Consider the following 16,615-nt stretch of genomic DNA (forward strand, 5'->3'; position numbering starts at 1 on the left):
TGCATATTCTAACTGTTTCTTACTGAAATTGATACACCTTGTTTGCTGTAGCATAGACTAGATCCAGGCCTGCTGAATCTAGCTTTATTTGTATGCTTGTTGTTTGTTTATTTCCCTGAAACACTAATTTCACCTAAAACGCGGCCTTTTAGCACTTCTCTGGATCCCTAGTGATATCTGCATTGCTTACTGTACTTATTTCCTTGTTTCACTTGAAAGAAAGTTACTGTTTGTCATTTTTGCATTCAAGTTACCTGTAACACATTGCATTTAAGTTACCTGGAACTTGCTCACTAAAGCAATTATATAAGTCAGCTCTAAAAATTAAAAGCACTACACCCTCACAAACTCCCCTTGAGTACCTTGTTCCCCATTGGCCCTTTTTTTCAATTATACAGGAATTCCCAATACTATTCTAGCATGTCAAAGGTCAGTTGTCAATCTCCTCTCCGGTCCAGCTGGTGAATCTGGGAATCTTGAGGCAATGTTACAACTGCCTCATGTACACAGACAACCCTCTCCTCCTCCCAACAAATTCCAACACATGTGAGAGATGCAACCATATAGCCAAACTGGAGGCTAAGCTCTCTCAACTCAGTACTGGCGTAACCAGTCAGGAGGAGAAGGAAACCACACTCACTACAATTCCAGTCTCACATAGACCTACCACGACAACAAACCAAACACATAAACACACAAAAACATACTCAGAGGCTCTAAATAAAAATCTGCCTAAGCAGCAGAGACCTCCAAAGCAGACACCCAAGCAACCGCTACCCCAAAACAAAACACGTGCAACACATAGCTCACAAAGCCAGTGTACCGAACAGTCATAGCCCTTAAGACTAAACAACACACCTGATACACTTGTAATAGGTGACTCTATCGTCAGGCACAATGATGTCCCGCTCACTAGGCTGAACAAGGAGAAGGTCACGGTGAGCTGCCTGTCAGGCGCTAGGATCCGCCACATAACACAAGCACTCAGGTCACTCCAAGGCAAGTACAAATATGACTCAGTCATTGTCCATGCTGGTGTGAATGACCTGAGACGTACCTCTCTGGACTACATGAAAAGAGACATAGAGGAGCTCTCTGAGCATGTAGCCCAGGCCGGTATGACCCTGACCTTGAGTAGCATCTTACCCTCAACAAGAATGATGCCACAATATGAAGATAAGATGATCAATTTCAACAATTGGCTTAAGTGTTGGTGTCATTCAAAGGGGATCCAATGCCTGTCAGCCTGGGATGACATGCTCGACAAGCCACGATGCTTCGCTAGGGACGGCTTGCACCTGTCACCCCTGGGCTTTCGGATATTGGCAAAGGCTCTTGCTACCACCATAGTGCCTTTTTTAGGCAAGGCTCAAAAGACAAACCCACCTCCATAGGTATCACAAGGTATAAGAAACTAAGAGTAATGCTACTCAACGCCAGAAGTCTAAACCTCAAGATGCACGCACTCGAAACTCTCCTTAGCATGGAGAACATCGAAATCTGGGCAGTAACAGAAACCTGGTTCAAGGCTCCCGAGAGCAGCCCAGCACTACCAGGTTATACCTCATACCATGCTTTTCAGCCCCAAAACTTGGACCAAACCACAAAAGGAGGGGGAGTATCAATATTCGTCAAAGATACCCACACCTCCAGGTCGGCGGCACAGCACGAAGCATCAGAGACTATCCATGTGCAACTAACTGTGGGTAAAACTGCCTTCCAGTTTATAGCCTGCTACAGACCACCCTCCCAGACACAGGAACCCCACTTGGCCTTCCTGAGAATACTGGAAAATATGAAGGTCTCTCCAAACACCATTATATTGGGCGACTTCAACTACCCAAACATAGACTGGGAGCATTACTCTAGCTCCAACACCCTAGCCCAAAGATTCTTAGAATTTATAAACTCAAATGCTATGGAACAACTTGTTACCACTCCCACAAGAGGGGAAAACATACTGGACCTGATCATTACCAACATGGGGACACTATGCTCCAGACCAGAAGTGTATCCCTCACTGGTAAGATCAGACCATAAACTAATCTCACTGGATATTCACATCCCGACCCCACCCCCTGCCCAGAAAACCACAGTGAAAAACTTCTCTAAATCAAATTTCACACACCTCAAAACCGAGGCGAAATCCTTCAAAGCCCCTGGGCCTGTGGAAAATATGGCCCAGACCGCAGAATCCTTTATAAACACATTCTATGAACACCTTCAGGAATGCATGGATCATGCAATCCCAAATAAAACCAAGACCCAATCCTCCAAAGGCAGGCGTCCTGTCTGGTGGACCCCAGCCATAAACAAACTATACAATAGAAGGAGGAAGCTACTACATGATAGAGCAAAATCCCAAAAAGGGAAGGCATCTCTGATCAGTATTAGCAAAAAACTACTGGCACTCATAAAATCGTCTAAGGCCAGCTTCAAGAGAAAAATTGCACAGGACACTAAGGATAATCACAAGGCTTTCTTTAGTTATGTTAGGAACCTGGGTGGGAATTCCCAGATATGCTCAGAATTAGTCCAAAATGACAAAAAATACACCGAGCCCACAGACATTGCCAACATCCTAGCTGACAGGTTCAGTGCAAACTTCTCCCCCCTCTTCCCACCAAAAGGGCAAATATCTATCCCAACAGAGTGCTGCTCCCCTGACATCTCAGATGCTCAGATAAGAGATGCCCTCTCCAAAGCAAAAAACACAGCATCAATGGGACCAGATGGTGTCCCTGGCTGCATCCTACATGAACTCCAAGAAGAGCTAAACCCAAACATAAAACTACTGTTCAATCTTAGCCTTACTACAGGATATGTACCCAAAGAGTGGCGTACAGCAACACTGGTCCCTCTCCACAAAGGTGGTGCCTCAACGGATCCTGGAAACTATCGCCCCATAAGCCTGACTAGCTTGGTCTGCAAAGCTATGGAAAGGATCATCATGGACCTCATAAATAAAGATATTGGGGACCTACAGACACTGGATCCTACCCAGTTTTGCTTTGTTAAGGGCAGATCCTGCCTCTTAAACCTGGTCGATTTCTTTGAAACAGTCACCAAGGCCATTGACGTGGGGAAGGTGGTCCACACAGCCTACCTGGACCTCGCAAATGCCTTCAATACAATACCCCACTCGGGCATTATAGATAAGCTCACCAGCTTAAATATAAACCCCTGTGTCACTAGATGGGTTGCAAACTGGCTCAAGGACAGAACCCACATGGTTAGAATTGCTGGAGCCATGTCAGACTCCAAACCAGTTACAAGTGGCGTCCCACAAGGCTCAGTCCTGGGACCTCTCTTGTTCGGTATATATTTCTCGGCGGTACAGGCCAACACGGAAGGACTGTGGCTGACCAAGTTTGCAGATGACTGCAAACTGGGCGCCATAATCAACTCTCCAGCCGACACAAGCATCCTCCAAAAGGGCCTCATAGAAACAGACAACTGGTGCCAGAGCCATGGCCTCAAGCTAAACACCAAAAAGTGTATAGTCATCCCCTTTGGCAAAAACAAAGTGCCCACAAATTACCACATAGGTGGTAATCCATTAAGTACAGAAGAAGTCATTTGGGACCTGGGGACCCAAGTTGATAGCAATCTCTCATTTGACAACCACGTGGCCAAAGTGGTTAGAAAAACATTTTATATAGCCCACCTAATTATGAAGGGATTCACATCTAGATCAGTGGAGGTCATCGTGCCTCTTTACTCATCCCTCTTCAGGCCCATAATTGAGTACAATGCCCCTTTTGGGAAGTACCTTACCAGACACCTGCAGCAACTGGAAAGACCCCAAAAGTACCTCACCAAGAGGATCAAAGGGCTCAAACAGATGCCATATGCTGCCCGGTTAAAGAAACTCCAGCTCTACTCAGTGGCATACCGCCTGCTCAGAGGCGATCTGTGCCTGACGTATAAAGCCATGTCCAACCCGGAATTAATGGACATGCTGCACCTCAGAAAATCCAAATCCCATCGAGCTACGTGCCTGAGAGACTTGAACCTCAGCACTGAAATAAATAGGACATGCTGGAGGGACAGATTCATAACCCAGAGGCTCTCTTCACTCTGGAATAAAATCCCAGTCCAGGTTAGCCAGAGTCCCACATTGACTCTCTTCAAGAGGAATCTTAATGAGTGGATGGGAGATCATAGGTTTACCCCGGCTATCACTTCTGTGTCACTGTTAGACAGAGGCACAGTATACTAACCTCAAAAAAAGGCATAGCAAAATTAATTTAAAATGGGTGGCGAAAGCCAAACACACTCTGGCTAGGCTTATAAATGCCCTAGGGCAGATAGCCTAGTATGAACCTATGAACCTATGAACCTATGATTTAGATCTTCCTGCAGAATATCTACATTGTTGTGAGATTCAGTGATTGCCCCCAGCTTGCAGTCATTGGCAGACTTTGTCATCCAGAGACCTTCCACATTAGCCTTGAGTTCAGAGAAGCATATTCCAAAGATAAGACATCCCATCACAGAGCCCTGTGGCACACCATTGGTAACTGGCCTCTTGCTAGATCTGGATTTACCCACTTTAACTGCATGTGTCTTGTCCGTGAGCCAATTGGTTATGATGGGCTATCCATCAGGTGGTGTAGGGATTTATGCCAAGTTGTGTGAGTTTATTTGTAATACCTGAATGGGAAATTGACTGAAATGCCTTGGCCAGGTCAAAGTAGGCATTATGTACTGTTTTACTCTCATCTATGGCCTTAGTGACTTTCTCAAAGAAATTAACCAGATTCAGTAGGCATGACCTGCCCTTGATAAATCCGAATTGGGTCCAGAGTTTTGAGATTTCCTATGTCATTTATCAGATCCATGTCTATTCTTTCCATGGCCTTACATATAAGACTAGTCAAACTTATGGGTCTACAATTTCCTGGGTCAGTAGATGGCCCCCTTTTATACAGGAGGATGACAGTTCTGTCCTCCACTCTAGCAGGACAAAGCCAGTACAGAGGCTGTAGTTAAAGAGAGATCTTAATGGGGCTGATAAGTCCTGATTTATGCTGTTTAAGAGGCAACCTGGTATTATAATTTGGCCCCACCGAAGCTGTGTTTTTTAGCTTTACAGAGCACAGTAGACATCTGTTCTTTGGTAATAATTGATGCTGGAGTGGTGGAGAGTATTTCTTGGGGGAGAACTGGAGGTGATGGAGAGGTGAAATTTGAGATGAACTTGGCCAACAGATTTTCTATATATTCCAGTTAAGTATAGGTGATGCCATCTACAATTAATTCTGCACATTGCTGGGTGGTGCCCTTAAGATTGCAGACATAACTGAAAAATGCCTTATAGTTATCTTTAGCTTTGGAAGCTATTTTTACCCCAAAGTCTGCTTTCAGAGACATGATTAGTTCCCTGATTTGCTTGTTTAGACTAATGAGGGACTTTTTGCTCTGTTCTGGACCCTCCCTCTTACTTCTCTACAGGATTTTCTTTCTTTTGTTGTATAACCTATTAATACTAGTGGCCCACTATGGTGGCTTGTTTTTGAAGTTTGACCTGGATTGTAATTTGCAAGGATATTTGACTTCCAAAGTGAATTATAATGCATTTTTTTGCATTTAGTTTTAAGCCATTGTTCTGGGACCAGTCATTTATCTGATTTTGATCTTCATGAAGGATATATACATTATTGTGGGATTCGGTGTTTGCCCCAAGATTGCAGTCTGTCTAGTACAGAAATTTCTTTGCAGTTGCTTATATGGTCATACAGGGCTTTTGTGTATGTCTCTGCATAGGTTTCTGTGTTTTTTGGATTTAGGGAGCTTGGAAAGAAGCTATGTCATCCCTTAACGGGGGGAGGGTAATTTACCTTAGAGAACTTTTTAAAGTTTTTGCAGTTAGGTGGGGGGACAAGTTTTAACTTTAATTCAAGGGAGACCACTTTGTTATCTGATCTTACAAGTGAGGACATCATACTAGACAGGGTGCAGCACTCTCTCATACCTGTAAGTGCCTGATCTAGGACATTTGTTCCCCTAGTGGGAGTGCAGACCAGCTGCTCCAGGGCATTTTAATTTACAAAGTCAAGAAATTGTTGGGTCTGCATGTTTGTGGTAGTGTATACCTCCCAATTAATAGAGGGGTAGTTAAAATCCCAATGAGTATGGTTTTGAGGCCTGATGATGAGTGATTCTAGTAACTTCAGGTATGATGTATGGGTTTTCTAGTTCATGGAGGGGGACCTGTAGCTAGCAAGAATATGGTAATGGATTTTTCCCATGGTTAGTTGGACATGGAGTAGCTCAAGCATGTCAAATTGCTTGATCAGGTTGGAGGTATGCTTATCCTTTATATAGATGGATACACCTCCGGCTTTTGCTCTTTTATGTTCAGTGGGTGGTCGAAATGTATGAAAGGAGTTATATCCATGCACTGCCAGAGTGCTTCCCATGGCTTTCAACCTTGTTTCAGTATCTGAACAGACATCAGCATTCTCCAGGGTCAGGAGAGTTTCCAGGTAGTACAGTTTCTAGTTGAGGCTCCTAGCATTGAGCAATAACACCTTTAGCTTGTCCTGAGTAGCTTTTGTTATGTTGAAAGTTTTGTCTATTTGGCAATGCCTAAAAAAGGTATTATAGAGATTGATGATGTTTTGACCAATATGCAAAACCCTAGATGTGACAGGTGAAGACCATCCTTGACAAAGCAGCGTGACCTGGCAAACTTGTCCTCCCAGGCTGACAAGTATAGAACCACTTTAGAATGACACAGGTAGCTAAGCCAACTGTTAATGTCAATAATTTTTCTGCTGGTACTGTGGCATCATCCTTGGAGACAGTAGAATGCTGCTCAATGCTGGGCTCATACCTGCCTGTCACAAATATTCTGACAGCTCAATCATGTTTGTCTTTATATAGTCCAAGGAGGTACATCTCAAGTCATTCACACCAACATGGACTATGACTAAGACATACTGGTATTTAGGGGTAAGTGACCTGAGTGTTTGTGTGATCTGGCAAATCCTGGCCACTGACAGACAATTAATTGTAGCTTTCTCCTTATCCATCCTGGTAAAAGGAACATCAGTGTGTCTCACAACAGAGTCTCCTATGACCAGAATATTAGGATGTGGAGTGTTTCACCTCATGGGCTTGTTAGTTGAGATACAATGAGATGTGGTTTTATGTTTTGTGATGGGAATTACCTTGTTTGTGTCCATGTGGAGTTTCTGAGGACTGTGTCTGAGAGGCCTTTGAGGTTTGGGTACTGTATGTATGAGCACTTGCATATATGGGTCTATGTGTGTGGTCCTTTGTGGGTGCAGTGAGTCATGTGTGTGAGTTGTTGGCAAACTGTTTGTTGCTTTTTGTCTGTGTGTGTGACAGTCTAGCCTTCAGTGTCAATGTGTAACTATTGTACATCTCTCACAAACTGTATTTGTCTTTTCGAGAATTAAGTAGTTGTCAGTGTACATAAGGCAATTGTTTCATTGCCTCAGGATACCCATGTCCACCAAGCTGGATGCAGAGATAGCAGGGAAAAAGCCCATCTATGGTTACAGGTCCTAAGGTGTACTTGAAAGGATAATACTGGAGAACACTGTTGTCTGCAATAATCTGTTGCCAAAGAGTAAAATGGATGTTCAGACTTTCTGGAAGAAGAAAAATGGCCAGAGTGGGAGGGAGTCACAAGGTCTCTTAAATAGTGATTTAGAGTTCATGTACTGATCTTGGTTTCGGCATGCTTGAGACTTCTTTTTGAAACCCCCTTGCCATTTCTTCTTAAATGTCTGTTTATCTGGATTTTATTGAGCCTGTTCTGTTTTTTTTTTTTTTGATAAAATTGGATGAGGGAATAAAAAATATTTAGGTAAAATTGGAAAAGAATAGCTGAAAATTCACATAGAGATTCCTTGGATCAACTTGCCCCTTTCATCACACTTTTTGATCAACTCTTCAGCAGTGGGGCCAAACACTAAATCTCTATCCTCTCTATCCAAAGAGGAATTTAAAATCTAATTTTAACATAATTTGGGAGGTTCTGAGAATGCAGTCATGCAAACCTCAAAACAGTACCAGTGGCCATAGCTCTGGAAGAAGTATGAACAGTCATATGCAAACTATAAACAATGAGGAGTGACTTGTGCAGTAGAAGAAACTACGTTGTTTAAAGCATATTTTTCCTCACAAGAAGAAACTGAAGATAAAACATTCCTCTTACTTTCAAAATTTGTTAGAACAAACTTTAACATAGGAGCCTGACAATTTAAAATTCTGAAAAATCAAAGTTGCCAAAGTATATACTTTTTCATACTTATCAATAATTTATCCTGCCTTATCAGAAAGAGTAGGATTAGAATTAATTGGGTGTTTAGCAGCAGTGGAATCAGCTAAAGCTATAACTGCTGAGTCAGGTTTGAGAATAGTGTATAAAAATATATAAGTCTGAAGAATTTTATATATCCTATCTGCCTTTTAAAGGGCAGCTGGCTATCAGGAAAATTGCTGGCAGTAATATAAAGTAGACAATGGGGGAATGGGTGTAGGTTCTGGAAATTCTTTCTGTAACAGCTTATATTATTTTCTGAGGGACTGAGCAACTTCAGTTTTCTCCTACCGAACACTGACACATTCTAGGAATAGTCTCAGAGAAAAAGAAAACCCCGACAAGTAGAATCAGAAATGAAGCTCTCCTCTGAGTTTGAATCAGAAGTCTGAGGGAAAAAACTGTATCCATCCCTGCATCTTCCTGTTTAAATTCAGAATACTGAATCTCTTCTGGAAAAGAGGAATCCCTCTTTCTTTTACAGTTTACTACTTTACAAGAAGAATCAATAACTAGAATTAAAGCTTGAGCTAGATGTAGTAAACTACTGCTATCCATGTTAAAGTGAGGAGGTGTAGATACATGCTTGGTTTTCTGTTTCCTTTTGACAGGAAATATGGAGCCAGCTGTGTTACTAATGGCAGCATCAGTTTCCCCGGTGATGGGAACAGAGTTCTGACATAGCAGTGAAACATTACTTGTTCCCTCTCTCAGGGCCAACAAGCGTGGTTATCTCTTGTCAACTGAGGGGACCCCAAGAGCTGCAGAGGATGTGGCTAAACTCTGGTCCATAGTATTTGCAAGTGCTACATTAGAAAGTTCCTGGATAAATGAGTGGCCTGTGTTGCAACAAATGGCCACATCAGAGCTACCCACCTGTTTCTGAGGCAAACTGCTAGCCTGCTGTGCTAGCAAGGGCTATTAGCTTATTTTTTTCTTTCTGTGGCTGGAAGAAGGACTGACCTTGGGAACTGGTAGTCTGATCCATGGTCAAGCCAATAATGGTGTTTCTTTTCAGAGGAAGACAAGCAACCATTTCAGGTAAACACTGTCAGTTCACAAAAGTTAAAAATCACAGCACTTCAAAACATTATGCCATTCCCATAAAAATATAATAAACACTTTCTCCACAGAAGAAAAATGTTTTCAGTTACTTTGCATTACTTTTACACTGACAGAAAAAACAAACCATTTAAAAGTACATTATACTCTCCAAAAATCCCATTAAAACACAATACTCCTAGTTTTAAAATAACTTTCCTGAATAGGAAAGTAATAAAACAACAATAAAAGTAAGAAAAGTTTTTTTTTGCCCTAAAGGGAACTTATCTGCCAGCAAAGGAAAGTACAAGCTAGCCATCAGTCCTCAAAAGCCTCACAGGAGAGTACTGTTTGGCAGCAGTAAAGCTCTGGAGGGGGTTGTTCCCAAACTTGTCTTTTAGTCAGCTCAGCTCAGCTCAAGCTGCCTGATAGTTTGGGCATGTGGAAGGTGCCTGTAGCTTTGGAAGCTGTTTGTCCTTTATATCCTTGACAGTATATAACACATACAGCTAATGCTACTGTAGCAGTGTTCAATATGATGAACATCAGTATTTTTACAGAATATTTTACAGTAATAAAGAGTCTTGCATGTAAGGAAATTCTTTATTCTGTAGAATGATGTGAAAAAGGAACTTCTTTTTGGCCAGGGGATTTTAAAAAAAGTTTACAAGGAGAACTGAGTAGTATGTAATAAGTTCATTTGAGCACACCTATTTCTTGCTATGAAGTATGAGAAACCTGTGCCATGTGTGTAAAAGAAGTCCTTCCTTGACTCATTATACAGTAGTTCATAGGTTCATACTAGGTGAATGGCAACCAGGGTCTTTACAAGCCTAGCCATGAAACCCAACCCAGTTTTTTTCCCAGATAGTAAGAAGGTAGCTAAGAGTTGTGTGTGTGTGTGTGTGTGTGTGTGTGTGTGTGTGTGTGTGTGTGTGTGTGTGTGTGTGTGTGTGTGTGTGTGTGTATGTGTGCGTTTGGAGGGGTATGTTAGTTGGGGATTAATTTACTTACTGTCGACTTCTGTCCATCAGAGACATGGGGCCAAGCTATGATTTTCAATCCAATGGTCAAGGCTTCTTTTGAACAAGGTTAGGGATGAACTCTGCTTCATACAGATAGGGAGCATATTCCATAGTGCAGGGACCCTTTGAGACACATATGTGTCAATCCAGCAGCTTCTATGTATGTTGCAGACAATGTTCAGGTCTATAGATCTTGTGTTTGTGGTGTTGTTTGTCTTGCAAATGTGCAAGACATCCATCAGAGCTGGATCTGAGGGTACCTTATATACTAGGTATAGATTGGCTCTCTGTAACCTGTGGCAGACTGAGTACAGAGGCTGGACCTTAAGATGATTTGTGTAGGATAGGGTATTCATACCCTGGATGATCTGGATGCCATACCATTTCATAAGAATTGGGCGACATAGAATGATTTTCTTACTATCTTGGCTATGTGTTACTGAAATGCCAGATTACTGTCTACGTATGTTCCAGATCCCAAACGATCGGGTCAACTCATAAGTTTGTTTTATCAGTGAAGTAATATACTATAATGCATTTCTTTGCAATGAGTTTTAATCTGTGTCTTTTGCACCAGTTATTTGTTTGTTTTACACCTTCTTGTAGAATGTTGGTGTTGGGAAGGAGGAGGGGAGGAATCTATGACAGCTCCCAATCTACAGTTGTCTGTCAACTTGGAGAGGCAGAGGCCTTTGACATTGGCCTTGACATTCGAGAAGGAGATGCCAAACAAGAACGGGCCCAACACAGAACCCTGGGGTACTCCACTGGTGACTAGTCTCTTGATGCATACATACATACAAATATTTCAAGCACAGGCATTAATGTCCTTCTAGTTTGCCAATATACCAAAACATTTGTTCCCATAATAAGTCTCCAGGCTGTTCTTAAAAAATGTCTAAACTAGTACTTGCTTTAATGTAATCTGGTAGTCTGTTCCAAACATCAGCTACTCTTTCAGACAGCCAATGAGTGCACTTCTCATTCCTATAGAATCTTCTACATGGGTTATCTGATGGTTCTCTAGTACTTTTTGATAACCCCAAACATTCCCAGAGGCAGTTGTCTCTAAATGCCTTATATACTCAAATAAGATGTCTTTTTAGATATCTGTAAGAAACACTGTACAAGTTCAGATATTTTAGTATTTCATAATACTTAAATTTTCACATACATGGATGCACTTGGTATATTTCTGCTATACTCTTTCCAGTTTACTCATGCTTGTTTTCTTATAGGGTTTCCATAATGTAATTACATATTCATGTTTGGGTCTAATGTAACTAACAAACAATGACTTCATTATGTTTGATTTCCTAGACTTTATAAATCTTTTTATACAGTCTATAGTTCGATAACTATCATTAACCAATTGGTTGATATAATGAGAAAAACTCATAGCGGAATCTATCCACATACCCAGATCCATAAATGAGTCTACAGTTTCAATCACTGTGTGCTGTATTAAATATTTACCTTTCCATTTATGTCTCCCAAATCTCATATGCTTACTTTTTGATGCATTTATCAGCATATTATTCTCCTGTGCCCAAATGGTCAATTTAGTCAAGTTATTTTGAAGGCATGCCTTATCTGTAACTCATGTAATCAGTTTACCCAATTTCAGGTTGTCTGCATACAGACTGTAGAACACCTCAGATGAAAACGTTAGGTCTGAAAGATGCAATCTAAACAAGTAAGGGCCTAGGACAGAGCCCTATGGGACACCCTGACTGTAACCAAGGATTTCACCTGTCCATTTATTGTATGATATTTGCCATTGTCCTATTTGCAAGCCATGTAACTATCCATCTTATCAAGAGTACATCAATACCTAGTTGTACTAATTTATTGATCAGTGTTTTGTATATGACCCTGTCAAATGCTGAAGTTAAATCTGTATAAATTACATCACAGCACAATTTTTCATTCATAGCTATTATTATATTGTTATAGAACATCATGTTACAGGTGGTAATCAATCTGTTTTCAACATATGCATGCTGATATATGGTTTCAAGCCCCAACCTATCCAGTTCTGACAATAACTTATCCAATATTATCTCCTCCATTATTTTTCCACAACATGAAAGTAGACTTAAGGGGTCTGTATGACTCTGGGTTGGTCCTACTCCCCTTTCCCTTGAAGACAGGTTTAATAAGTGCACGTCTCCAATCCTGAGGAATTTCCCCATATTTATTCAATCCAGTGAATAATAGATATAACGGTACCATAAGTTCTTGCTGAAGTGTTCTCAGGTCATTGTTACTAATTCTGTCTCCTCTCTGTGCTTTATTTGATATAGTTTGTGGAGTTCCCTTTCAATATAATCTAATTTTATTCAAGTATCTAGGGTTACCTGGATGTCACTAGGACAACTTATCACCCCTTTTGTGGAGCCAAACTGTTTTGCCTAAGATTTTGTAACTATATCTATAATCTGTTGTGTCTAAGAATAAATGTTATAATCTGATGTGGTCTCAATGATCCTGACTTATTGGTTCTTATCTGTAAGCTAAATGGCAATCCAGTGAGTTATGCAGGGATTTTATGCCAAGTTCTGAGAGTATGTCAACAATACCTGAGTGGAGTTTTGAAATGAATGCTTTTGCCAGGTCAAGGTAGGCAGTATGCACCATTTTCCCCTCATCCATAGCCATGATTACCCTCTCAAAGAAGTCTACCAGTTTAAGTAGGCAAGACCTCCTATTAACAAAGTCAAACTGGGGTGGGTCCAACGTGTTCATGTTACCAATGTCCTTGTTGATCATTTCCATGATAATTCGTTCCATGGCTTTGCATATTAGACTTGTCAGACTGATAGGTTTGTAGTTTCTAGGGTCAGTTGGTGGCCCACCCTTATGAAGAGGGATGAATGTTGTGGCCCTTCATTCACCTGGCACAAACTGTTTTGAGGTTGCAGTATAAGAGTGCCTCAAAAGTTCCTGCAAGGCCATGTGTTACGCTATTTAGGAGGCAACCAGGGATATTGCCAGGGCCCATTGAAGCAGTGTGTTTGGCCTTAGTGAGCACCTCCAGGACCTGGTCCCTGTTGATAGGTGGGGGGTAGGCTATAAGGGATTTCACAAGAGGTAGTGGGAACAGAGTCGGAGGGGTGAAGTTAGAGCTAAATTTATCAGCTAGTACATTTGCTATGTCACCCTGGTCAGAGAAGGTTGTGCCTTGTACCACCAGTTCTACATAATGTATTAATTTTAAGATTCCTGACATAACTGAAGAAGGTCTTGTGATTGTCCTTAGCCTGGGAGGCTATGCTGACCTCATAATTCACCTTGCCAGTCTTTATTAGACCTCTTAGCTTTCATATTTGGTTGAATAAGAGAGCTTTGGTCTCTGAGAGTTGCTCTTTCTGATTTTGGCTATGATTTTTTTTTCACCTTGTTATACAGCCTGTTAAGCTGAGGATTCCACTAATGGGGTTTGTTTCTGGTGTTAGATGTAGGCTTACTTCTGGTAGGTACAGCAACTTCAGTGCATCCATTTACATGTTTATACTGGGTTTCTGTAAATAATTCTGCATAGGTGGCTGTGTTCTGAGGATTTGGGGAGCTGTGAATTTTGACAAACTGTCGCTTAATGGGATGTAGTCTACTTTAGTATTGTTCCCAACTGTTACAGGTTTAGTTGGGTTTTCCAGGTTGAATTTTATTTCAAGGCAAACAGCTTGATGGTCCGATACACCAATAAGGGCATGACACATTGGGGGGGATGCAATGCTCTCCCATGCTGGTGAATATTAGGTCCAATATATTTGATCCTTAGTTTGGAGAGTGCACTATCTGTTCCAGGGTGTTTGTGATGACGAAGTCCAGGAAATGCTGTGCCTGTGAGTTAAAGGCAATGTACATTTCCAAGTCGATATAGGGGTAGTTAAAGTTTCCCTTGAATAAGGTATTTGGTTGAATGATGAGTGCCTCTAGTAGGTATAAGTAAGAGTTGTGAGCTTAGTGGGTCATAGAGGGCAACCTGTAACTGGCCGGTACATGGTATGGAACCTTGTCTGTGGAGATTTGGAAGTGGATATACTCCAGGGCATCACCCTGTTTAGCCAAACTAGAGCTGTATTTGCTGATAACATAGATTGCGACACCTCCACATTTAGACACTGCTTGTGCTGCTATTGGTCTAAATGTGTGAAAGGCTCCATATTCTTCCACTGCCAGAGTACTTTCTACAGCTGTAAACCAAGTCTCAGTAACAGCACAGATGTCTACATTGTCTAGTGTTTGGAGTTTCTTGTTTATGCTCTTAGCATTGAGCAGTAGCAGCTTAAGGTTGCTGTATATTAGAGTACAGAGTGTTTAGGTTAAACACAGAGATCACCTCTGAGTAGGCGGTATGCAACCGAGTACAGCTGGAGTTTCTTCAGTCGAGCTGCATAGGGCATCTGATTGAGGTCAGTGATCCTCTTGGTGAGGTACTTCTGTGGTCTTTCCAGCTGTTGCAGGTGTCTTGTAAGGTACATCCCAGATGGGGCATTGTACTCTATGATGGGTCTGATGAGTGATGCGTAGAGGGGCACAATGACCTCTTTTGATCTGGATGCAAACCCTTTTGTGATTAGATGGGCCACATAGAAGGATTTTCTAACCACTTTGGCAATGTGATTATCAAAGGAGAGATTACTATTTACTTGGGTTCCCCAGATCCCTTATTGTGTCTTCCATATTTACGGGGCTATCACCTATGTGTTAATCTGTGGGTACTTTGTTTTTTCCAAAGGGGATGATTATGCACTTTGTGGCATTTAGCTTGAGGCCATGGTTTTGACATTAGGTATCTGTCTCAGTGAGACCCTTTTGGAGGATGTCTGTGTCAGCCGGAGAGTCAATTATAGCCCCTAGTTTGCAGTCTTCTGCAAACTTGGTAAGCCATAGTCCTCCTGTGCTTGCCTGTACCTCTGAGAAGTATATGCCGAACAGGAGAGATCCTAGGACTGAGCCCTGCGGAATGCCACTTGTAACCAGTTTAGAGTCAAACCTAGCTCCCGCAGCTCTTACCATATGGGTTCTATCCTTGAGCCAGTTGGCAACCCATCTCATGACGTAGGGATTTATGTTCAGGCTGGTGAGCTTGTCTATAATATCAGAGTGGGAAAAGGTGTTGAAGGTCTTTGCGAGGTCTAGGTAGGCTGTGTGGACCACCTTTCCCTCGTGTATAGCCTTGGTAACTATCTCAAAGAAGTCCACCAGGTTTAGGAGGCATGATCTGCCCTTAACAAAGCCGAACTGGGTAGGGTCCAGTGTTTGGAGGTTCCCAATGTCTCTGTTAATGAGATCCATGATGATGCGCTCCATAGCCTTGCAGACCAAGCTAGTCAGGCTTATAGGGCGATAGTTCCTGGGGTCTGTTGTGGCTGCACCTTTGTGGAGCAGAATAACCATTGCTGTGCACCACTCTATGGGCACATAGCCTGTGGAGAGGCTGAGTTTTACAGTGTGTTTAGGTCAGGGGTTAGTTCATCTTTGAGCTTGTGTAGGATGCAGCCTGGGGCACCGTTTTGTCCCATTGATGCTGTGCTTTTGGCTTTAGAGAGGGCTGTTTTAACCTGAGTGTCTGATTTCAGGGGCACTACATTCTTCTGGTATGGCTATGGGCCCTTTTGGGGGTGAGAGGGGGGTGAAGTTTGCACTGAACCTGTCTGCCAGGATGTTGGCAATATCGGTCGGTTCAGTGTATTTTGTGCCATTCTGCACTAACTCTGAGCAGATCTGAGAATTGCCACTTAGATTCTTGACATAGCTAAAGAAGGCCTTATGGTTATCTTTGGAGTCCCTGGCAATTTTTCTTTTGAAGCTAGCCTTGGATGATTTTATGAGGGATCGTAGTTTCTTGCTGATACTGATCAGGGATGTCTTCCCTTCTTGGGATTTTACTCTTTTCTGTACTAGTTTCCTCCTTCTATTGTATAGCTTGTTTATGGCAGGGTTCCACCAGACTGGTTTCCTTTTCTTGTAGGAGTGAGTCTTGGTTTTGCTTGGGATAGTGTTAGAAAAATGTGTATTTGAATACATGAGAAATGCTAGTTTAAAAGTAAAGTAGTATATAATGCATTTTATTCTATTAATCATATAGTAGTAAAATTAATTCATGTCTAAATGTGAAGTAGTTTTGAAACTGCAGTGTGGCTTGAAGCAAAAGCTGATCTCTGACCCTGGCAGAATGCTAGCTTAGCAAGTTTTAATGTTTATGCTTTTCACAAGTGATTATCTGCTGGGTCAGGAAATT

Source organism: Protopterus annectens, chromosome 2.part1 (genome assembly GCF_019279795.1).
Source record: "Protopterus annectens isolate FY-2018-M chromosome 2.part1, PAN1.0, whole genome shotgun sequence".
In the NCBI taxonomy this organism is placed as follows: domain Eukaryota; kingdom Metazoa; phylum Chordata; order Ceratodontiformes; family Protopteridae; genus Protopterus; species Protopterus annectens.